Source organism: Apodemus sylvaticus, chromosome 5 (genome assembly GCF_947179515.1).
Source record: "Apodemus sylvaticus chromosome 5, mApoSyl1.1, whole genome shotgun sequence".
NCBI lineage: Eukaryota > Metazoa > Chordata > Mammalia > Rodentia > Muridae > Apodemus > Apodemus sylvaticus.
The window spans coordinates 6,631,326-6,650,088 of NC_067476.1; positions in this window are offsets into that span (position 1 = coordinate 6,631,326).

An 18,763-nucleotide genomic window follows, 5' to 3' on the forward strand; every position below is an offset into this window, starting at 1 on the left:
TGAAATCCTCTGACAGAGATAAATTAAGGGAGAAAGGGTTTATTTCAGATCACAGTTCAAGGTACAGTTCATGGTGTGTGTGTGTGTGTGTGTGTATGTGTGTGTGTGAGTGTGTGCGTATGTGTGTGTGTGCGTGCATGCGTGTGCGTGTGTGTGCGCGTGTGCGTGTGTGTGAGTGTGTGTGTGTGCGCGCGCATGTGTGTGTGTGCGCGCGTGTGTGTGAGTGTGTGTGCGTGTATGTGTGTGCGTGTGTGTGTGTGTGTGTGTGTGTGTGTGTGTGTGTGAAGGCTGTAGGAACTGAGTGAAGCTGGCCATGGTGAATTCACAACCAGGACCAGACATGCCGCAGTTTGGTGCCCTGTCTAAGGAATGGCACCATCTACGATTACTATGAGTCTTCCCATATCAATTAATGTGATCGAGATAATTCCCCCACAAGCTTGCTCTCATCTCCCTGGTGAGTCTAAATTCCAGACTAGCTGACAGGTAACAGTGATCCTCACAGGGAGGCCGCAGCCTAGGGTGTGTCAACTGTTGACAGCTGCGAAGTCTTTAAACCAACAAAAAAGAAATAGGTGAGGCTGGTGTCGGTAATAAAGTTCCAGTTCCTTGAATGCCTCACGGTGGCCAAGTGAGACAATGAGGAACCACCTGAGGCAGGGAGTCCCTGTCAAGTCTGTGAGCACAAGGCTGCCCCCTGCTGGCGCTTGTGGCCGAATGGCAGGCAGTGTGGCTCTGCTGCTATGTTTTGTCTCGCAGTAAAGGCCCAGGTCTCTCCAGGCTCAGCATTTGTTCAGACCTGATGACACACCTGTCACACAGGAAACTGAGGTTTACAGTCAAGGTGCTGGCAGCTTTGGAGTGGGGGTGACTCCAAGAGGAGGAAGAACCCACCCTTCTAGTAAGTTCCAAGCTTCATATTTTTTATCCGATGCCCTTAACTGGAGAGAGGCCAGGAGACTCCAAGAGGCTAACCTTGGACCTGGGCAGCCAGGCAATAGGAAAGTATGATAATCTTTGTTACCAGATCAACTCTAGGCAGAATCCTGGGTCCCTTTGTTGACTTATATTGGGCAGCCCGTGTGGAGCTGGGTCCTGAGGGACAGGGTGGTTCTAAATGTGGTGTGGTCTTACCCAGTTCTTGGAATATCAGGGATCAGAGCCACTGCTAGCCCTGAGGCTACCTGTCAGTCCAACTGGACCTGGGCTCTCCAGGTGACGGTGCCCTGAACTGAGGATGGGTAGATGGTGGGATATGGGCTTGTGGAAGCTGTCTGGTCTGACCCTTGCTTCCCATGTCCCAAACCTTCTGTTGCTCCCTGTACTCTCAGAGTCAAGCTACAGGGGCCTCTCCTGGGACCCTTGAGCAACATGTTCCCTTCATGACCTTACGTCTGAGCCTTGGTGATGCCCACAGGGTTTCTCTGGTACCCTTCTCAAGGCTGGCTCCAGTCCCTCAGGATGTGGTCCCTAACAAGGCAAGTGCTTGCTAAGGACTTACTGCTGGCTGCTGGGCATGCCTCGCAGGCTCATGACTCCTGAGCCTGTAGTCCAGACTCCTGCTTCTCTTCTAGGATAGGGCCTTTTCTGAGCTCAGTAGTTTGTGAGCCTGGCATACTGCGGGAGGGGTGCCTCTCCCTGGAGTACCCTTCAGAGCATATGGCTAAACCCTGGCTCCCTTCCCAGCTTGTGTCCTGTGTTCCAGATGCTTCCACATCCCTGGGTTCTTCAGCAGGACTGTGCAGTTCAGCCGTTGCAGAATGGGGATCTGGAGAATGGGGAGCAGCGTAATAATACCCTCACTGACCAGCCATATCCTGAGCCCAGGGGACAGGCATGTTCCCTGCCAGAGAAAAAGAACACCCACAAAGCTGTGACTGAATGGGAGAGGCCTCGCAGGACTGATGAAGTGCCACCTAGCGCCAGGCATGCTGGCATGTTTCCAGGGGAGGTAGCCCTGCCGATGGAGAGAGAATAGACTCCAACGCAGAGACCCAGAGGTCCCTGGGAGGATGGAGAGAGTTTTCCAGTCAGATAGACTGGAAAGATTGTGGGGATTCTCTGGGCGGGGAGCCCGAGAGGCAGGATGCAGGTAGTCTACAGAGACCCCAGGAGGCAGAGGTCCTACCCTTCCACATGTCACCAGGAGCAAGTGTCTGAGGAGGTGAGTCACAGAGGCCAGCGCAGCCGCTCCCTAGGGAAGGCTCTTTCTGTTGTTTCTTCACAACTCACTCTCAGTACCAAGAGAGGGTGTAGATGCTTGCCTACTGCTTCCCTGGGATTCTGATTTTCTTTAGGGTATAGGTTACCTGGCATTTAAGCGGCTAGAGGTGGAGGTCCCAGAGCCCTGTGGATGCTTTTAGAATCCTTTAATCTTCACTGCTGTCTCTGTGAGACATTGCGGGGCTTGGAGCTCAGGTCGATGGGCCAGGGTAGGGCCAGGGCTGGGTGCTGCTGCCCAGGGTTTCACGTGACGTGGATTGAGTCAGTCTTCGCAGCGGCTCAGGCGTGCCCAGGCACCCAGTCTCACAGTAGCTGCCGATGGCAGGCACTTGAGTTAAGTGTGGCTAATTTGGTACAATGACATGATGCCAGCAGTAATTTTGCATTTTGGAGACAATAAGAGACTGCACAAGGCCTGTCCCAGATGTACCAAGAAGAGGGGCCCGAGAGAGTAGTGGACAAGGAGCTTGGTGTGGGGGTAGAAAGGGCTGGAGGATTTGCCAGCCACTTCTTGAAGCCAGGGCCCTGGGCTGGCACCTGCAATGCATGGAGATTCGTGAGCAAGGCAAACTTGGTCCCAGCTTGGTGAAAGCAATGGGCCTGCATAGGGGCTGAGTGCAGTGACTGTCTATCCATGGCCACTGTGAGCCCTAACTTCCCCATGTTTGCTTGCCCCTATACTTCCCCTCCTTTGCATCAGGAGGAGCAGGGGGTCCCGGGGTGAGCTCAGCATAGGGGCTGCCTCCAAGGAGCAGAAGGATAGAGGCAGCCTCTGTGGCAGCAGGCAGTAGGATGAAGTTGGGGGGTCAGGATCTACCATTTCTCCCTAAAAGCATCCTTGCATCTTGGTTTAGTAGCACAAATCCCACCTTTGTTCTAGATGAGAAGGAACTGGGTAGGTATCTGCAGGGCGGTGGTTCTGAGCTATGCCCAGAGCCACACCTCACCCCCACCTCTGAGTTCCTCCCCCCCCCCTCTCGTTTCACTCCACCCTTTAACAAGCATCCCTAAGCTCAAGGTGCCTCTGCGAGTCAGCCAGGCACATGAGGTTGGCATATCTATTCTCTCCCAGGACCTTTCTGGTTGGCTCACCTTGGCTATGGTGGGCTGGTAACTAGGAAGTCCTAGCCTATGGTCACAGATGGATATTGAAAGCTTTCTATCTTGTCACCACCATTTCCTTGGGCCAGTGGGCACAGCCACAGAGGTGGAAAGTTCCTCTCTTTGGGCCCTTGGTAACTAAGAGGTGTTCAGAAATAGGAAGGCTGGGGTACAAATACCACACTAGATAGCATGGCATGAGAAGGACCGAGCTAAAGAAGACATCAGAGTGGCCGGATGAAGGGCGATTCAGCTTTCCTCTGAGCTGACTGGAACGGGGCAGTGTGCACCCTCAGTTAGAATACTGGACTTGAAGCCCCAGGTTCCTAGACCCCCCTCCACAAGCATCCCCTTCCGTCTTATTCGCCTAAGACCACACAGCTTGTATAGGGAAGTAACAAACACTCCACAGTACTGAAAATTAAAGTCTAATAATGTGTGATGTTTTGGTGGCACCCACAGAAACACAGATACACACACAGAGAGACACACAGACACATATACAGACACACATACATACAGAAACACACACAGACAGACACACATGAACAGATACATGCATAGACACAGGCACATAAAGAGACTCACAGATACATACACACACAGACACACTCAGACACAGACACGCAGATATACTCATATAGACACAAGCACACACACAGATACATATACACACAGACACACAGACCCAGACACACCCACACAGACACACTCACACAGACACACAGATACACTTATATAGACACAAGCACACACACAGATACACACACACACACACACACACACACACACACAGACACAGACACAAACAATGAAGGAAAGTTCATGGCAGGAAGACATGACTATGTTAAAAAGAGACCAGGCATCTTAGGTGATACCTTAAGAAGGTGGGGGGGGGGAGCTGACCGAGCTGGGTCTGTAGCAGTGGGCAGAGCAGTGACCACTCATGCACAAAGTCCTTTTTTCTTTCCTCAGGACTTTATAAAATGGGCATAGCAGTGTGTGCCTGTCATCCTGGCACCTGAGAAATGAAGGTAGGAGCATCAGAAGTTTACAGTTGGGTCTTTGATATGGCTTAGCAGACTGGGGTTTGATCCCCAGAGCCCACTTTGGAAGGAGAGCACCCACCCCCTAAAGTTGTCCCTCGGCCTCCACAGACACCCAGTGGTTCCATGCCTCCCCTCCCCTCATAATAAAATGAAGAAGTTCAAGGTTATCTTTATCCACATAGGGATTTTGAAGGCAGCTTGGGCTACAGGAGTCCTAGTCTCAGAAAAAGAAAGGTGGCTCAGCAGTTAAAATCACTAGCTGCTCTTCCGGAGGACCTGGGTTTGAAGTGCAGCACCCACATGGTGGCTCATAACTATAACTCCAGTTCCAGGAGATCTGACACCATTTGGTGTCATTTCTGGCCTGCTCAGGCATCAGGCATGCACATGATGTACAAATATACATGCAGGCAAAATAACTAAACACATGAAATAATAATAAAAAGAAACTCCCCCCCCTTTTTTTTTGTTTGTTTTGGTTTTTCAAGACAAGGTTTCTCTGTGTAGCCCTGGCTGTCCTGGAACTCACTCTGTAGACCAGGCTGGCCTCGAACTCAGAAATCCGCCTGCCTCTGCCTCCCAAGTGCTGGGATTAAAGGCATGCACCACCACCTGGTCATAAAAAGAAAACCTTAAAAAACAAATCAAACACGTATATGGTGTTGAATTTCTCTCAGTGTATGACTTACTCATGTGTCCACTGTCATTGATCAATAACATTACATACATTTTCTTGAGTCTTCACCAGATTTCCTGGGTAGGAAACTGAGATCTCTTCATATTGTAGTAAGTTGTATCATTTAATTTTTTTTCGAAGTTGAGGATCAAATCCAGGGTTCCAAGTATACTTCCAATCACTTCACTAGCATCCGAGCTCCAAACTTGAAAAACAGTCTATTTGTTTAGTTCTATATTTCAAGGCCTTGTTTTATTACTAATTCATGTGGCTGTTCATCTGTGTGGGTGTATACTGCTTGTGTAGGCACACTTGGAGGCCAGAACAGGGCATTGGCTCCCCTAAGCTGGTGTTACAGGGGCTTGTGAGCCGCCTGACATGGTGGCCTGGAACCAATGTCAGTCATTGGAAGAACAGCGAACACTCCGGGCTGCGGAGCCCTCCTCCAGCCCTTCGTTCAGTCCTGTGATGTAGAAATACGACGTTATGTGCTGGTTTTGTGCCCGGCATTCTGCAAAGCTCAGTGATCCTGATGATGGCTCGGCGGGTTACTTCAGGTCTACGTGTACAATCCTGCCACCTGTGAAAAATGACAGCTTTGTCCCTGCCTTTCTGGGATTCTTTCCATCTTTTATTTGCTTTTCTTATCATATTACACTGGCCATAGCTGTGCCTCCAAGGCTGAGGAGATACGTCTGAGATAAAAACACTCTGGGTTTAAAAAGGAAGGTTTCAACATCTCCCATCAAAGATTGCCTCTTCAAATTTCTTTCTTTTAAGATAGAATATCTTTTATTTATTCTTTAAGGATTAAAAAAAATGTACCTGTGTACATACATATTCTGCCTGCATGTAAATGGACAGCATGAGTACCTGTGCCAGCGAGGCCGGAAAGAAGTAGAGTTAGAGATGGTTGTTAGCTGCCCGGATGGCGCTGAGAACAAAAGCCGTGTCCTCTGTTTAAAATTCACTTTACACTGGGCGACAGCGGTGGCGCGCGCCTGTAATCCCAGCATTCTGGGAGGCTGAGGCCGGTGGATCTCTGAGTTCGAGGCCAGTCTGGTCTACAGGAGTGAGTTCCAGGACAGCCAGGGCTACACAGAGAGACCCTAGCTCGGAAAAAAAAAAACAAATCCAAAAACCGAAAAAAAAATTCACTTTACATCCTGCTCACTGCCCCCACTGAGGCCACCTCCTCCCAGGTGGGGCTCCCTGGGTATCCCCCCACCCTGGCACTTCAAGTCTCTACAGGGCTAGGTGCATCCTCTCCCACTGAGCACAGACAAGGGAGCCCAGCTAGAACATCTCCCACAGACAGGCAACGACCTTGGGATAGCCGCTCCAGTTGTTCAGGACCACATGAAGACCACAAGAGCCTAACAAGTGCTCTTAACCACTTAGCAGTCTCTCCAGCTCTGAGGGTTTTATGCACAAAAACAGTGGCTATTAATTCTTCCCACCCCAACTTCCCTTACTCTAAAACAACCAGACTCCCCCTGACATGTCCTCTCCTTGTTGTCTTTTGTCTTTTTCCCCACCGAGTCCAGTTAGCGCTGCCTGTTAGAATGTTGACAGATCTTTTTGGCTTCATCTTATGCAGGTCTGGTCTAGGTAACCAGAGCTGCAGTGAGTGCCTGGACAGAAGACTACATTTCACAGCCTTCTTCCCTTCCCTCTAGATCTTACTTTTTTTGTTTTTGTTTTTGTTTTTGTTTTTCGAGACAGGGTTTCTCTGTGTAGCCCTGGCTGTCCTGGAACTCACTCTGTAGATCAGGTTGGCCTTGAACTCAGAAATCCATCTGCCTCTGCCTCCCAAGTGCTGGGATTAAAGGCGTGTGCCGCCACTGCCCAGCTCTGATCTTACTTAACAAAGCAATAACAGCAGCAACAGGGTCTCACTATGTAGCGCTCGCTGTCTGGAACTAGACATGAGGCTGGCCTTGAACTCACAGAGATCCACCTGCTTCTGCCTCTGGAGTGCTGTGGTCAAAAGCGTGCGCCGCAGCACCTTTGAAACCAGGTTCTTGCTCCTCCTACACTGTTTACAGTCTTCCCTTTCCTAACAACGAGACTTGTTCCTCCAGTCCACATCCCGCCCTCCTCGTGGCTGAATGCCACTCTCATCTTCCCTGGACACGTGCATGTGTACAAGATTCTCTTTTCCAGGGCTGGGAACGCAAAGTCCCCGGGACACAAGTCTATGATGCCTTCTGCTCTGTTTCTGACCATCTTTAAATATTGAGTTGTTGGTCTCTCGCTTACCTCCTGGCCTTAACTTTCCTATTTCTTTGCAGTTTAGTTTCAAAATCATGTCATAAAACAAAGTATGTCTGCTTTGTTTTCTGGAAAAGTCAGGACAAGGTTGGAATTGTGGCCAGCTTTCCACAAGTAGAGTTTAAATGTGAGTGACGTGGCCCTTGGGTCCTGGGTTATGGATACACTCTCTCTTCTCTCTCTTTTTGTTTTCTTTGTTCTGGTTGCATATATGTGTGTCTGTGTATACACATACGCACATAGGCATGTATATATATACATATAGGAATATACACACACATGTGCATCACATATTGGCAGTGTCCTAGGAGGCCAGAAGATGGTGTTGGGTCCCCTGGAACTGGAGTTAGGGTGGTGGTGAGCCACCATGACCAGGGTCCTCTGTAGAAGAGCAGCCGGTGTCCTTAAGTGCTGGGCTCTCTCCAGCCCTATCGAGCTCGTTGGTTTGTCTAGCCTGGCGCTCAGTGAGGCCCAGCCCTGGAGCTACAGACTCACGCCCTCAGTCCTAGCTTTTGTGTGGATGCTGGGACCCACACTCAGTCTTTTTGCTTTTGTGGCAATTGCCTTACTGAGTGAACCATCTCCCCAGCTCCTGGCATTTCTGCTTCAGTTGTAGAATCTTTCCTGCTGTCTCTGATCTGGAGGAGTTAGAGCTGGCTCCCTCTGCTTTATTTGTCCTGCCTTGGCTAGTTTGGTGTTTCCTGACTGTCATGTGATCTAAACTCCTGATAGAAACAACCCAAGGAAAGGAGGGTTTATTTGGACTGACAATTTTGGGCGGCATTTGGTCCATAGTCTCTTGGTCCCATGCTGTTGGGTAGGGCATTGTGGTAGTGGGAACATGTGGAGCAGAGCTGTTTAGCTTACCACAGCCAGAAAGCAGAGAGACAGGGAGGGGCCAAAGACATGATACCCTAGTGACCTGCTTTCTCCAGAGAGGGCTCCACTTCCTGTATTTTCAAATCTGCCAAAACAGTGCCACCAGCTAGGGACCAAGAGTGCCACACATGAGCCTGCAGGGAACGTGGCATACTCAGTAACACCAGCCCAGGTCCTGGGCCCCTCATCCAGCCAGCACCAGCAGCTACTGTGTTCTACAGTGCTCTCTGGTCCTGGTACAGAGCAGACTGTGTCCCATGGGCAGAAGGCCTCTTGCTCGGAGGCAGTGTCAGTCTCTGTTTGCCTCTACACGGCTACCCACTCAGACTGCCTGTCCCCAGCAATCACAGACAGAGGCAGAGCTCCTGGCTTTCTGTTCTCTTCCTTCATAGCCTGTGCTGTGCATCTCTCTGGTCACAGTCCCACTGATGGCAGGGACTGTCCTAGGCCCAGCCTCACCTGCCCCTTAACTCGGAGCCTGTAGGCTGCCATCCCTACCACTCTTAGGAGATGTTCCGCTCCTGGCTTGCAGGGAGGCTGGCACTGATGTGAGTACCCCCGTAATCCTTAGGGTGTCACTAATCTGTGAGTGTCCCATGCCCTGTACTGGGGCCATGAGGATTGTACCTCGGTAGCAGACCCCTTGGCAATAGAGTGACTTTCACTTCCTGTCTCTGTCACCTTAGCTCTGGCAGATGGACCTTCAGCCTGAGAGCTGAGGGTCTCACTATGTTTTGTAGAGAAATGGCACCTTCCCCTCTGGGACGGCTATACTGCAAACCCTGGGAAGCAACAGGGCTGGAGGCTGTGGCCGGATTTCCGATCTTAGACTCGTGAGAAACCTGCTTGCTGTTCTCCCCTGACAGAGACCTCATTCCTCTTGCCCTCCTCTGTTCCATATCTGCCCTCATCCTCCCTGTTTCAGCTTAGGGTCCCACAGAGAGGCCTGGACCTTCTTTTTGCCTTCAGGCCAGGCCTAGAGGCCCTGCAGATGGCCGCAGTGACAGGCCTATTGAGGAGACCACAGGACTCCATGCTTTGCATTGAACGCCATGTTCAGATACCACCGTTGCATCTCAGGAAGGACGAGGTTGGCTTCGTTGTCTCCCCACCAGAGCCCAGGCTGACATCCTCACCCCCTCTCCTCCGTCTCCTCTGAAGGGATCAGCGATCAGACTTGGAATGTGCGTGCTTCTCTGTGAGGTCCAGTTTGACTTCCTGTTTGAAGATCTTCTAAGTTTATGGAATTTCAGAAACGCTCTGTTAATAAAGGCAGGCTGACCTTTGACCCTTTCCCCCCCAACATCCTGTAACAGGAAGCCAGAGATTCACTTCTGCCCCACCTACCCGAGGGGAGCAAGGAAACATCCCTGGGAGGAAGGCCATTGGCTTTTGCCCTCCACCCTCATTCTGGAAAGTTCCATGCCCTCCCCTGGGGGTGACTGAGATACCCTTGCAGGATAGTGTAGGATAGTTAATGAGGACCAGAGCTCTGCATGAACAGCAGAGGTGGTTTTCCTCTTCTGAGCTGGTGGTACAGAGCCTGGGGGAGGGGCACACCACCTCCTGCTGAAACTGTGAGGACCCTTGGGGACCCTTGGAGTCTCATTCTCCCACCCAGGGAGGGGTGGTGGCGAGGCCATCAATTTAAGAGTCTTATTTACCTTGAGCTACTCAGCCAAGCAGACACATTATTTAGGGACTAGAATAAAAAGCCATTCACTTTACTTCAATTGACCATTTAGTTCAATTTGCGTGTTAGTGCAGGTAATTACTGCAGTAATGACACGTGGTAATCGGGCTGATTGGGAGCCTGCCGGCTCTGTATTAATACCTCCGTCATATACACTAATTACCCATGTGTTGCCATGGTTATCTGCATGGACGCCGTGTTAACGACACCCTGGAAACATAGAGCAATAGCGGGTGTTGAATTAAATCTTTGTGTTCTCTCAGAGCTAAAAGCGCGTTTCACATAAAATAATCATGAATAAAATGAGATCATCTTGGCGGAGTTGCCAGGAAGCTGATTAACCGAGCTGTGTAAATGTGACTTTACCCCACTCAAGAATCAGAGTCTCCCAAACGTTGTTGGGTTGCTAGGCAACGCCCCGAGATTACATCACTCACCCAGGCTGAGCTGCCCGCAATGTCATCTCTGCATGGTTACAGCACTTCTGTGGAGAGGGTGAGTGTAACAGAAATGACATTATTTTCCCCTGAGTGATAGGTATAAGTGACTGGCAGGCCTCTGAGGGCCGAGGAGGGAAGGTTTAGGAATACCTGTGTGACGCACTAGGAGTGTGACAGATGTTCCCCTGGTGATACTAATGCGTGCGCATGGGAAGGTGTGTGCCTCGGTAGACAAGGGGTCTGAAAGCTTGGTCAGAGGCTCCTCCTCCTGCCAAAGGAGCTGCACAGCCCCCGTCCTGCACCACCATGGTCCCACTCCAGCTTCACCTGGAATGTGAAGCGTTAAAGCAAACTTCAAGGAACGGTCTGTCAGGGGAAGCTGATGGCCAGAGTGGAGAGGAAAGGAGGTTGGGAGGCCAGAGGTCGCCTGCATCAGCATTGTCTTTTGTTGACTCTCATCTGTCCCTTCTTTAGCCAGCACCATCACTCTCTACCCGGCCCTTCTGGTCCTGCGACACCATCCTGGGGTAATCCTCTGATAACAACTCCTCTCTGGGTTCCATCTGTCAGATCATATAGTTCATTCCTACACTACAGCCTTGGCGTTCAGCACTCCCTGAGGCCTCTCCAGATGTTCGCTAGTCCTCTACCAGCTCAGTCTCTGACTCTGGGCTCCCGGCTCTGGTATCCATCCTCAGGGTCTGGCCCCACCCACTCCTAGTTTGATTTGCTGTGTGACATGTCTCAGGTCAGAAACTGAGCTCCCTGTTTAGGAGTTTGCCAAGCTCCATTCTCCGCTACCTCGGAGCCCATGGAAGAAGTAGAAAGTTCCATCTCCTTGTCTGAGTTCAACAAGGAGTTGTCAGCTTGATAACACACAATGGAGCTGGTGACATCTCCTCAACACTGTCCTCGCGTCAAAGCAGGACAATGGCTCTCTCCTTTCAATCCCTGGGAGGCAAAGTGTAACTCAGTGGAACGCTTTCCTTGGTGCAGGGTCACCAGTGAACGAGAGAGGAATGCTAGGAGCTGGCGTTTGTTTTGAGAGGTGTTTGATGCTGCCCACTGTGAAGAAAATTTGCTGGGCATAGCTGTCAGTATGAGCCACCACAGGGCTGACTGAGGGTCTCTGGAATTTCCCGATTTGGGATGCCCTTCGGGGGAAAAAACCACTGTGACTTCAGGCTGACAGTCCAGCATGGAAGTTGAGGATGATCAGAGTGTGAATGCTTTCTCTGAGGTGGGCTTCATGGTCAGCTCCATGTGGGTCCGGGGCAGGTGTGCTTTACTGGTTTTTTTTTTTTTCCTACTGCCCTCCTCCACTCATATTCCACACTAATTCCTTCTAACCCCTCAACACTAGGTAGCAGAGAAAGAAGGTTAGGTGGGAAAGGGGCAGAGATCTTTTTATACTATTTCCTGCTGATTATGGAGTTGAGTTCCTTGGGGCAAGTCCAGTCTTTGTAGTCAGGATATTTCCAACCAGTGATCCAGTGATCCAGCGATCCGGCGATCCGGTGATCTGGTGATCCGGTGATCTAGCGATCCAGCGATCCGGTGATCTGGCGATCCAGCGATTCAGCAATAGCAAAAGCAGCAAATGCAGCAGCAGGAACCAGCAGTAGCCACGGCAAACCTTCCCAGAGCTCTCACATTTATACCCTCTCAAAAGTCCCCAGAGTTCCAAACTTAACAATCTGCAGCTGGTGAATATCACACCCCTCCTAGAGCACAAGACAAAATCACAGTTAGCAACTGGACAATCTGAAGGACGCAGCCCCATGTCCCACACCTGGAATTAAAACAAAACCATAATCACACAGGATAACTGGGTTTTTAAAGAAACCAAAATTCTCCACTACAGGCTGGGCTGGTTCAAGGCTGCAGGCTTGAGATGGGGGAGCAGAGGGTTCCCCCTCTGAATGATGTGCTTGCTTTGCACAGATCCAAGGATCTTTGTCACAGGGTCAGATAAGGACCACATTTGTATCTGGTGTTCCTGCAGCGCTGGGTATGTAGCTCCAGCCTCTTCAGGCAGGTGCTCTACTGTGGGACCGTGAAAGGCAGCCTGGTTTTTGGTTGTGCTAAAGTTGGAAACCCTGGTGACCCTCAGGGATGGGAGGCGTTTTGCCACACTTCCAGACATGGCTCCTGGCATGAGGCCACAGCTCTCCATAGTTTTGTGACCATCAATCACAGAAGGGTAATGTCCCCAAGCCCCTCCACAGGTAGCAGATGTGATGTGACCACAGCTGCGTAGGGTAGCCACAAGACAGATCTCCATTTTAATGAGGTACCTAAAGGCCCGGAGGCTTAGGCAATAAACTCTCCTTCCCAGACACTCCTCTCTGCAAAAGGTATTTAACCTCAGGCCCACCCCTGAGAAAGCTGGGTACAGTTTTATTCAGCACCACTCTCCACCTAGACAATAAATGCTTTAAAACCGTGGACTGCTTCTTTTCATCAGGATCTGCTGTGGGGAGCAATGGAACGTCTGCCTAATCTCTCATAGAAGGCCTCCCAGCGCTCCCAGCCACGGCCTCCACCAAGCCAAGCCGCCCCCGCCCCCCCCCCCCCCCCCGATAAGCCAAGGACTCCTCCACTCCATTCTCAGCTCTCCCGCAGCATCCAGCAGTGCCTGGGTACCCAAGAGTCTGAGAACCAGACGGCCTCGGCCTCCCTGCAGGCCTGGGAGACCCTGGAGCCAGCTCTGAAGGTCCCTGGGGACCTCAGACTGTGCTCCCCCACCCTTGGAGTGGTGTCCTGTGGCTTCACATAGCCCAACACCCGCCCCGGCACTGGTGTGGGGTAAGCACAGTCAAAACTCCAGCATCCCACCTCTACCAGGGGCCCGAACCCTGTGGCAGAGTAGACCCGAGACACCCCAATAACCCGACACTCCACCGCTAAATGCTAGCTTCTGTTCTCTCTCTCTCTCTCTCTTTCCCTCTCCCTCTTCCTCCCCCTCTCTCCTTCCCCTCTCTCCTTCCCTCCCCTTCTCTTCCTTGGGATCTCTTTAAGTTGTCTAGGTTGCTATCCAATTCCTGGGCTCAAGCAATCCTCTTGCCTTAGCCTCTTGAGTAGCTGGAATGCCCAGCAGCTGTGCATTCAGATTAGGGTTATATCTTCAAACTTTACCAAGAGCCTGATGGGCTAAGGTGCTTTACACAGTAAGAACAATGTGGGGACACAGGGGGCAGGGATACCCTGGCCTGGAGTGTGGGTGTGTACGTGTGTGTACATGTGTGTCTATGTGTGTGTGCTGTGTACATGCCTGAGTGCATGTGTGTGTGTCTACATTGTAGTGAGTACTCCAAGGCAGAAGACTTGTGGGTATCCCTGGAAAAGAGAGTCCTCTGTCCCCAAGTTCCCAACAGTCCTAGGACTGCTCTCAGCAGGCCAGAGAGCATGGAGCGGGCATGGGCTTACATGAGCTGTATACTCCGTATACATATAGGCCCATAGCCAACTGCCATTACTGCTGCCAGGATCTCACCAGACACGCCATCCATGCACCCAGAATGACAACAATGGGAATTCAACTAACAGCCCCATCACCAACCGCACTCAGCCAGGATGGGGGCTCATGAGGCCCTGGTAGGGACTCTGGAGATACTAAGTCCCATACCGGACAAGGACCTGAGAGTAGGTATGCCTAGCTTCAGATTTCCCAGGGCCGTGTGTGGTGACAATCTGCTGGCCCTCCTTTTTGCTAGATCTAGAATCCCCACTGGATTTGGAAACTGAGTCCCAGTTTCTTCATCATGTTATCCACGAACGAGTCTTTCCATTTCCATTCATGGGCTGAAATGCTCTGCAGGGGTTAAGAGCAAAGCCTGAGAAAGCTGAGTCCCCACTTCCCTTCCTCTCCCTTGCGTGAAGTCTGAATGGTGCCAGTCTGCTCCCAGACCTGCTTGGGAAATGCTCTGGCAGGGAGAACTTGGCACATGCTGTCTGTAAGCAGGGCAAAGATCCTCCCAGCCTCAGCTCCCAGATTTGCAGCCACTGCCAATGTTGCTCGGCCCAGACCCTCTGACACAAATGCTTTTGTTTCTAGCAGGCTCAGGGTCCCTGCCCAGCCCATTGCATCTGAGCCAAGCTGTGCTATTAGTTGGAGGGTTCCAGGTCCATCCTTGGATCTAGGTTCTCCTCCTTTCTGCCACAAGCCAACTCATCCATGTAGACAATGTATGGCCAACTAGGCCATGGCCCATAGAGGCTGACTCACAGTGTGTTGTGCTGGGTGCTGCTTGGGACTGACCTAGAGCAAGGCCTTAGAGGCCCCGATGGTTGAATGATAACCTCCTGGATGTGGTTCTTAGCAGGCCTCAGGGCCAATGGAGACAGAAAGAAAACTGGAAAGTTCTAGAATGCTAACCAGGCATGTTAGCACACACCAACTCCTAAGAGATGGAGGTGGGAGGAGTTCAAGTCAGCTTTGAATACATATTGAGTTTGATGCTAGCGTGGGCTACAGGAGATTCTGTCACAACAACAACAGCAATAACAACCCTCCCCCAAACCAAAAAAAACAAACCAAACAAACAACCCTGAAAAGTTCTAATGAGTTTAGGAAAACGGCTAAGAGAAAAAGAGTGCTTGCTCTGTAAGCATAAGGAACTGCATCTGAATCCCTGGCAGCCACATTAAAAAGCTGGGCGTGGTTGTGCATGCTTATAACCCCAGTACTGAGGAGGCAGAGGAAGATCCCAAGAGCCTAGTAGAGGAGGAGAATTTCAAGTTTAATGAGAGACCCTTACTGAAGGCAATATGTGGTGGTTTGAATATGCTTGGCCCAGGGAGTGGCATGACTAGCAGGTGTGACCTTGTTAGAAGGGGTGTGACTTTGGGGGTGGGCTCTGAGACTCTTTTAGCTGGCCGTGAGACAGGCTCTCTTGGTTGCAGTTGGATAAAGATGTAGAACTCTCAGTTCCTTCTCCAGCACCATGTCTGCCTGGATGCTGCCATGCTTCCCACTTTGATGATAATGGACTGAACCTCTGAACCTATAAACCAGCCCCAATTAAATGTTGTTCTTTGCCGGGCACTGGTGGCGCACGCCTGTAATCCCAGCACTCTGGGAGGCAGAGGTAGGCAGATTTCTGAGTTCGAGGCCAGCCTGGTCTACAGAGTGAGTTCCAGGACAGCCAGGGCTACACAGAGAAACCCTGTCTCGAAAAAAAAAACAAATCCAAAAAACCAAAAAAAAAAAAAAAAAAAAGTTGTTCTTTATAAGAGTTGCTTTCGTCATGGTGTCTCTTCATAGGAATGGAAACCCTAACTAAGAGATCTGGTGTCCTCTAATGTGTGTACATGCCCTCACATGCATGTACTACATACATACGCCATATACAAAACCCTCTACACACACATGTTTGGGAAGAGTACTCCATGTTCAGTGCCCGAAGGTGGTAAGCTGGGACTTGGGGAGAAGAAGCAGATAGCTGGTGAAGGTTGAGGCCCTAAGTGTGTGTAGTTGCTGGCATATGTTGGTCGGTAACAGTTCTATTTCAGGGTTTGCTGGCTGGCTCTGAGCCTATTGCTCTTCCTGTCTCTCCTCACAAAAGTCATGGCATGCCCTTTGGCACAGGCAGGTGTAGGCGTTGATCTTTTTCAAAATCTATTCTTTTAAAATTTATTTTATGTATACGAGTACACTGTAGCTGTACAGATGGTTATGAGCCATCATGTGGTTGCTAGAAATTGAACTCAGGACCTCTGCTAGCTCTGGGCCCACTCACTCCAGCCCTGAAATTTATTTATTATTATATGTAAGTACACTGTAGCTGTCTTCAGAAACACCAGAAGAAGTGTGTATCATTACAGATGGTTGTGAGCTGCCATGTAGCTGGGATTTGAACTCAAGACCTTTGGAAAAGCAGTCAGTGCTCTTAACTGCTGAGCCATCTCTCCAGCCCCTCAAAACCTTTTTTTTTTTTTTTTTTGGTTTTTTGTTTGTTTGTTTGTTTGTTTTGTTTTGTTTTGTTTGAGACAGGGTTTCTCGGTGTAGCCCTGGCTGTCCTGGAACTCACTCTGTAGACCAGACTGGCCTCGAACTCAGAAATCCACCTGCCTCTGCCTCCCAAGTGCTGGGATCAAAGGCATACACCACCACTGCCCGGCCTCAAAACCTATTTTTAATAATGGGTCTTAAATGCTTTAACCTCCCTTCTAGCCCACTACCTACCAGAGGTAGCAGAAAAGAAAGGTTATTAGGATATGGGGGAATTGGACCTGTTTAGAAATAGTTCTTTGGAGCAAATGCAATCTGCATTGTCAGGATATTTACCAGCAGTCTCTAGTTCAGTAGTGTCAGGCTAGCAAACATGAATCAGCAGCAGTAGCATGACCCAGCAGAAACAGCCGGCCTCAGCCAAGTCGGCACGAGGCAGCAGGAGGGACCAGAACCCACAGGGACACCAGTGGAAGGTCTCTGCTGTGCCTCTCTCAACGAAGTGAAGTTCAGCGAAGACTGAGACTCGAGACCAACAAGACATTGCAAAGCTAGCCATGCAAGCCCACTGCCGCTGCCTGTTGAGTCCTATTTATACTTCTTCCAAACATCACATGTTTGTCCACAGGTCTTGCTTCAGAAAACCACCACATGAGTCTGTATCAGATGACATCACTCTGCCAATCAGCCTGAGTCTGTGGAAGCAGCAAGAAGTCACCAGAACACCACCAGAATTTTTTTTTTGGTACATTTCTTTCTATGAAGTCGTAACAAACAATGGCGATTAAAATATGACAAGGTGTACCAATACCATCTAGTGTTGTCTACTGTCTGTTGGGTCCTTCTTAACATTGTGCGTCCTTTCATGTATTTGCTTTAACAAAACATCCTTACACCTGTGTCACCTTCAGTGAAACATTCCTTCACATGTCTGCCTTAGCAAAACATCTTCTCACCTATGTCTGATTCAAAAAAACACTCCTTCCGTGTGTCTGTCCCAACAAAATACCATCTGACTCAACTGACTTTCAAAAAATCACCCCTAAGTTTCCCCTTCAGGCAGGTACTGCAGAGACAAGATGCTAAGGCTCAGATGGATGACATGACTTGAAAGCTGGCCATTAACAGAGTCGGCCCTGGGTCCACACCTCAGGTGGGCACACAGAAAACACGAAGTGGACCAGACACAAGGTTCCTGCCCCTGTCCTCTGGGCCTGGACTGGGAAGGATCTGCTTACAGTGGGGAACTGCTGCCTCATAGACCCCTCTCCCTTGCTCAGCCCTCCTTGGCTTCCTGCCCATGAGCTGTTCGGTAGGTTGGGTTGGGGGATAGAGGGTGGCTAGCGCCTAGGGACCACTGCCCTAACCAACACAAAAGCGTGACCTTCCTTTGTCTCCCAAAGACCTCAGCCCTGATGTGCTTCAGGGGTTAGTTGCCTCTGTGGTATTTGTGGGTTCCCAGTGGCAAGAAGCATGTGGACTGATTTATTTGGGACCCAGCACAGCCTAAGGATGTGCCAACATTCAGAGACGATTCACTTAGTGAAGAGGAATGCCAATATCCAAGACTCATTTTATTAACTATGCCTGAAATAGTCACTAGTGTGGGGCTATTAAAAACCCCAATGGGCTTCAAGCTACCATCTATAGGAGTGGAAAGATTCCTCATAGGTTAGTAGAGGACATGGCCTCTGGGCAGTGGGAACAATCTAAATGCCTTTGGGCTGTTTGCTAAGCACCCGCTCTCTATAGCCTGAAGCCAAGGTAGGGTAGTCAAGACCTACATTTACATTCAGTGTTGCCTGTGCTCAAAAGTGACCTTGCCAAAGTATTGGTACCTAGGAGAGTCCTGCTCTTCTAATCTTAAATAGGAACTGTGTGGCAGGCTGATGGAGGGTATGCGGAGAGCAGAGCCAGTGGCTCATGCCCATGCCTTGTCTCCCCAGCTCCTCTCCTCCAGGCCCCATTAAGTTATGTGCACCAGGTCGCTTCTCCGATGTGGAAGGGTGGCTGTGATGTGACTCCTAAGGGATCTAGCAGGGGATTCTAAACTGTGATCAGTCTGCGGTGAGCGCCACATGCTGGGTGTACCAAAGAGAAACAAGGACTGTTGCCCAGGCTGCCTTCTCGGAGGCTGAGGGTGAACTCTCCTAGCCTTCATGTGGAAGTGGGAGCCATATCAAGATGTTTGATATGCATGGATGGGAGGGGCAAAGAGAAGAGGAGCAAGGGAGGTCCTTGGACACCTCCCGGCTCCGACTCAGTATCCCCAGTTGAAGAAGGGGACTTTTCATAGCTCTCTAAAAGGAGTTAGGGAGTCCTAGGAAACCTAGGATGTATGGTCTGGATTCTGTAATGTCTGGATTCTGGTTTGCATCTGAGCTCTGTTTCCTGGTAGCTGTGTGCCTTTGGGAAAGCTATACACTTCTCTGTGCCTATGTGATCTGATATGGAAAGCGGGCAAGATGACAGGCC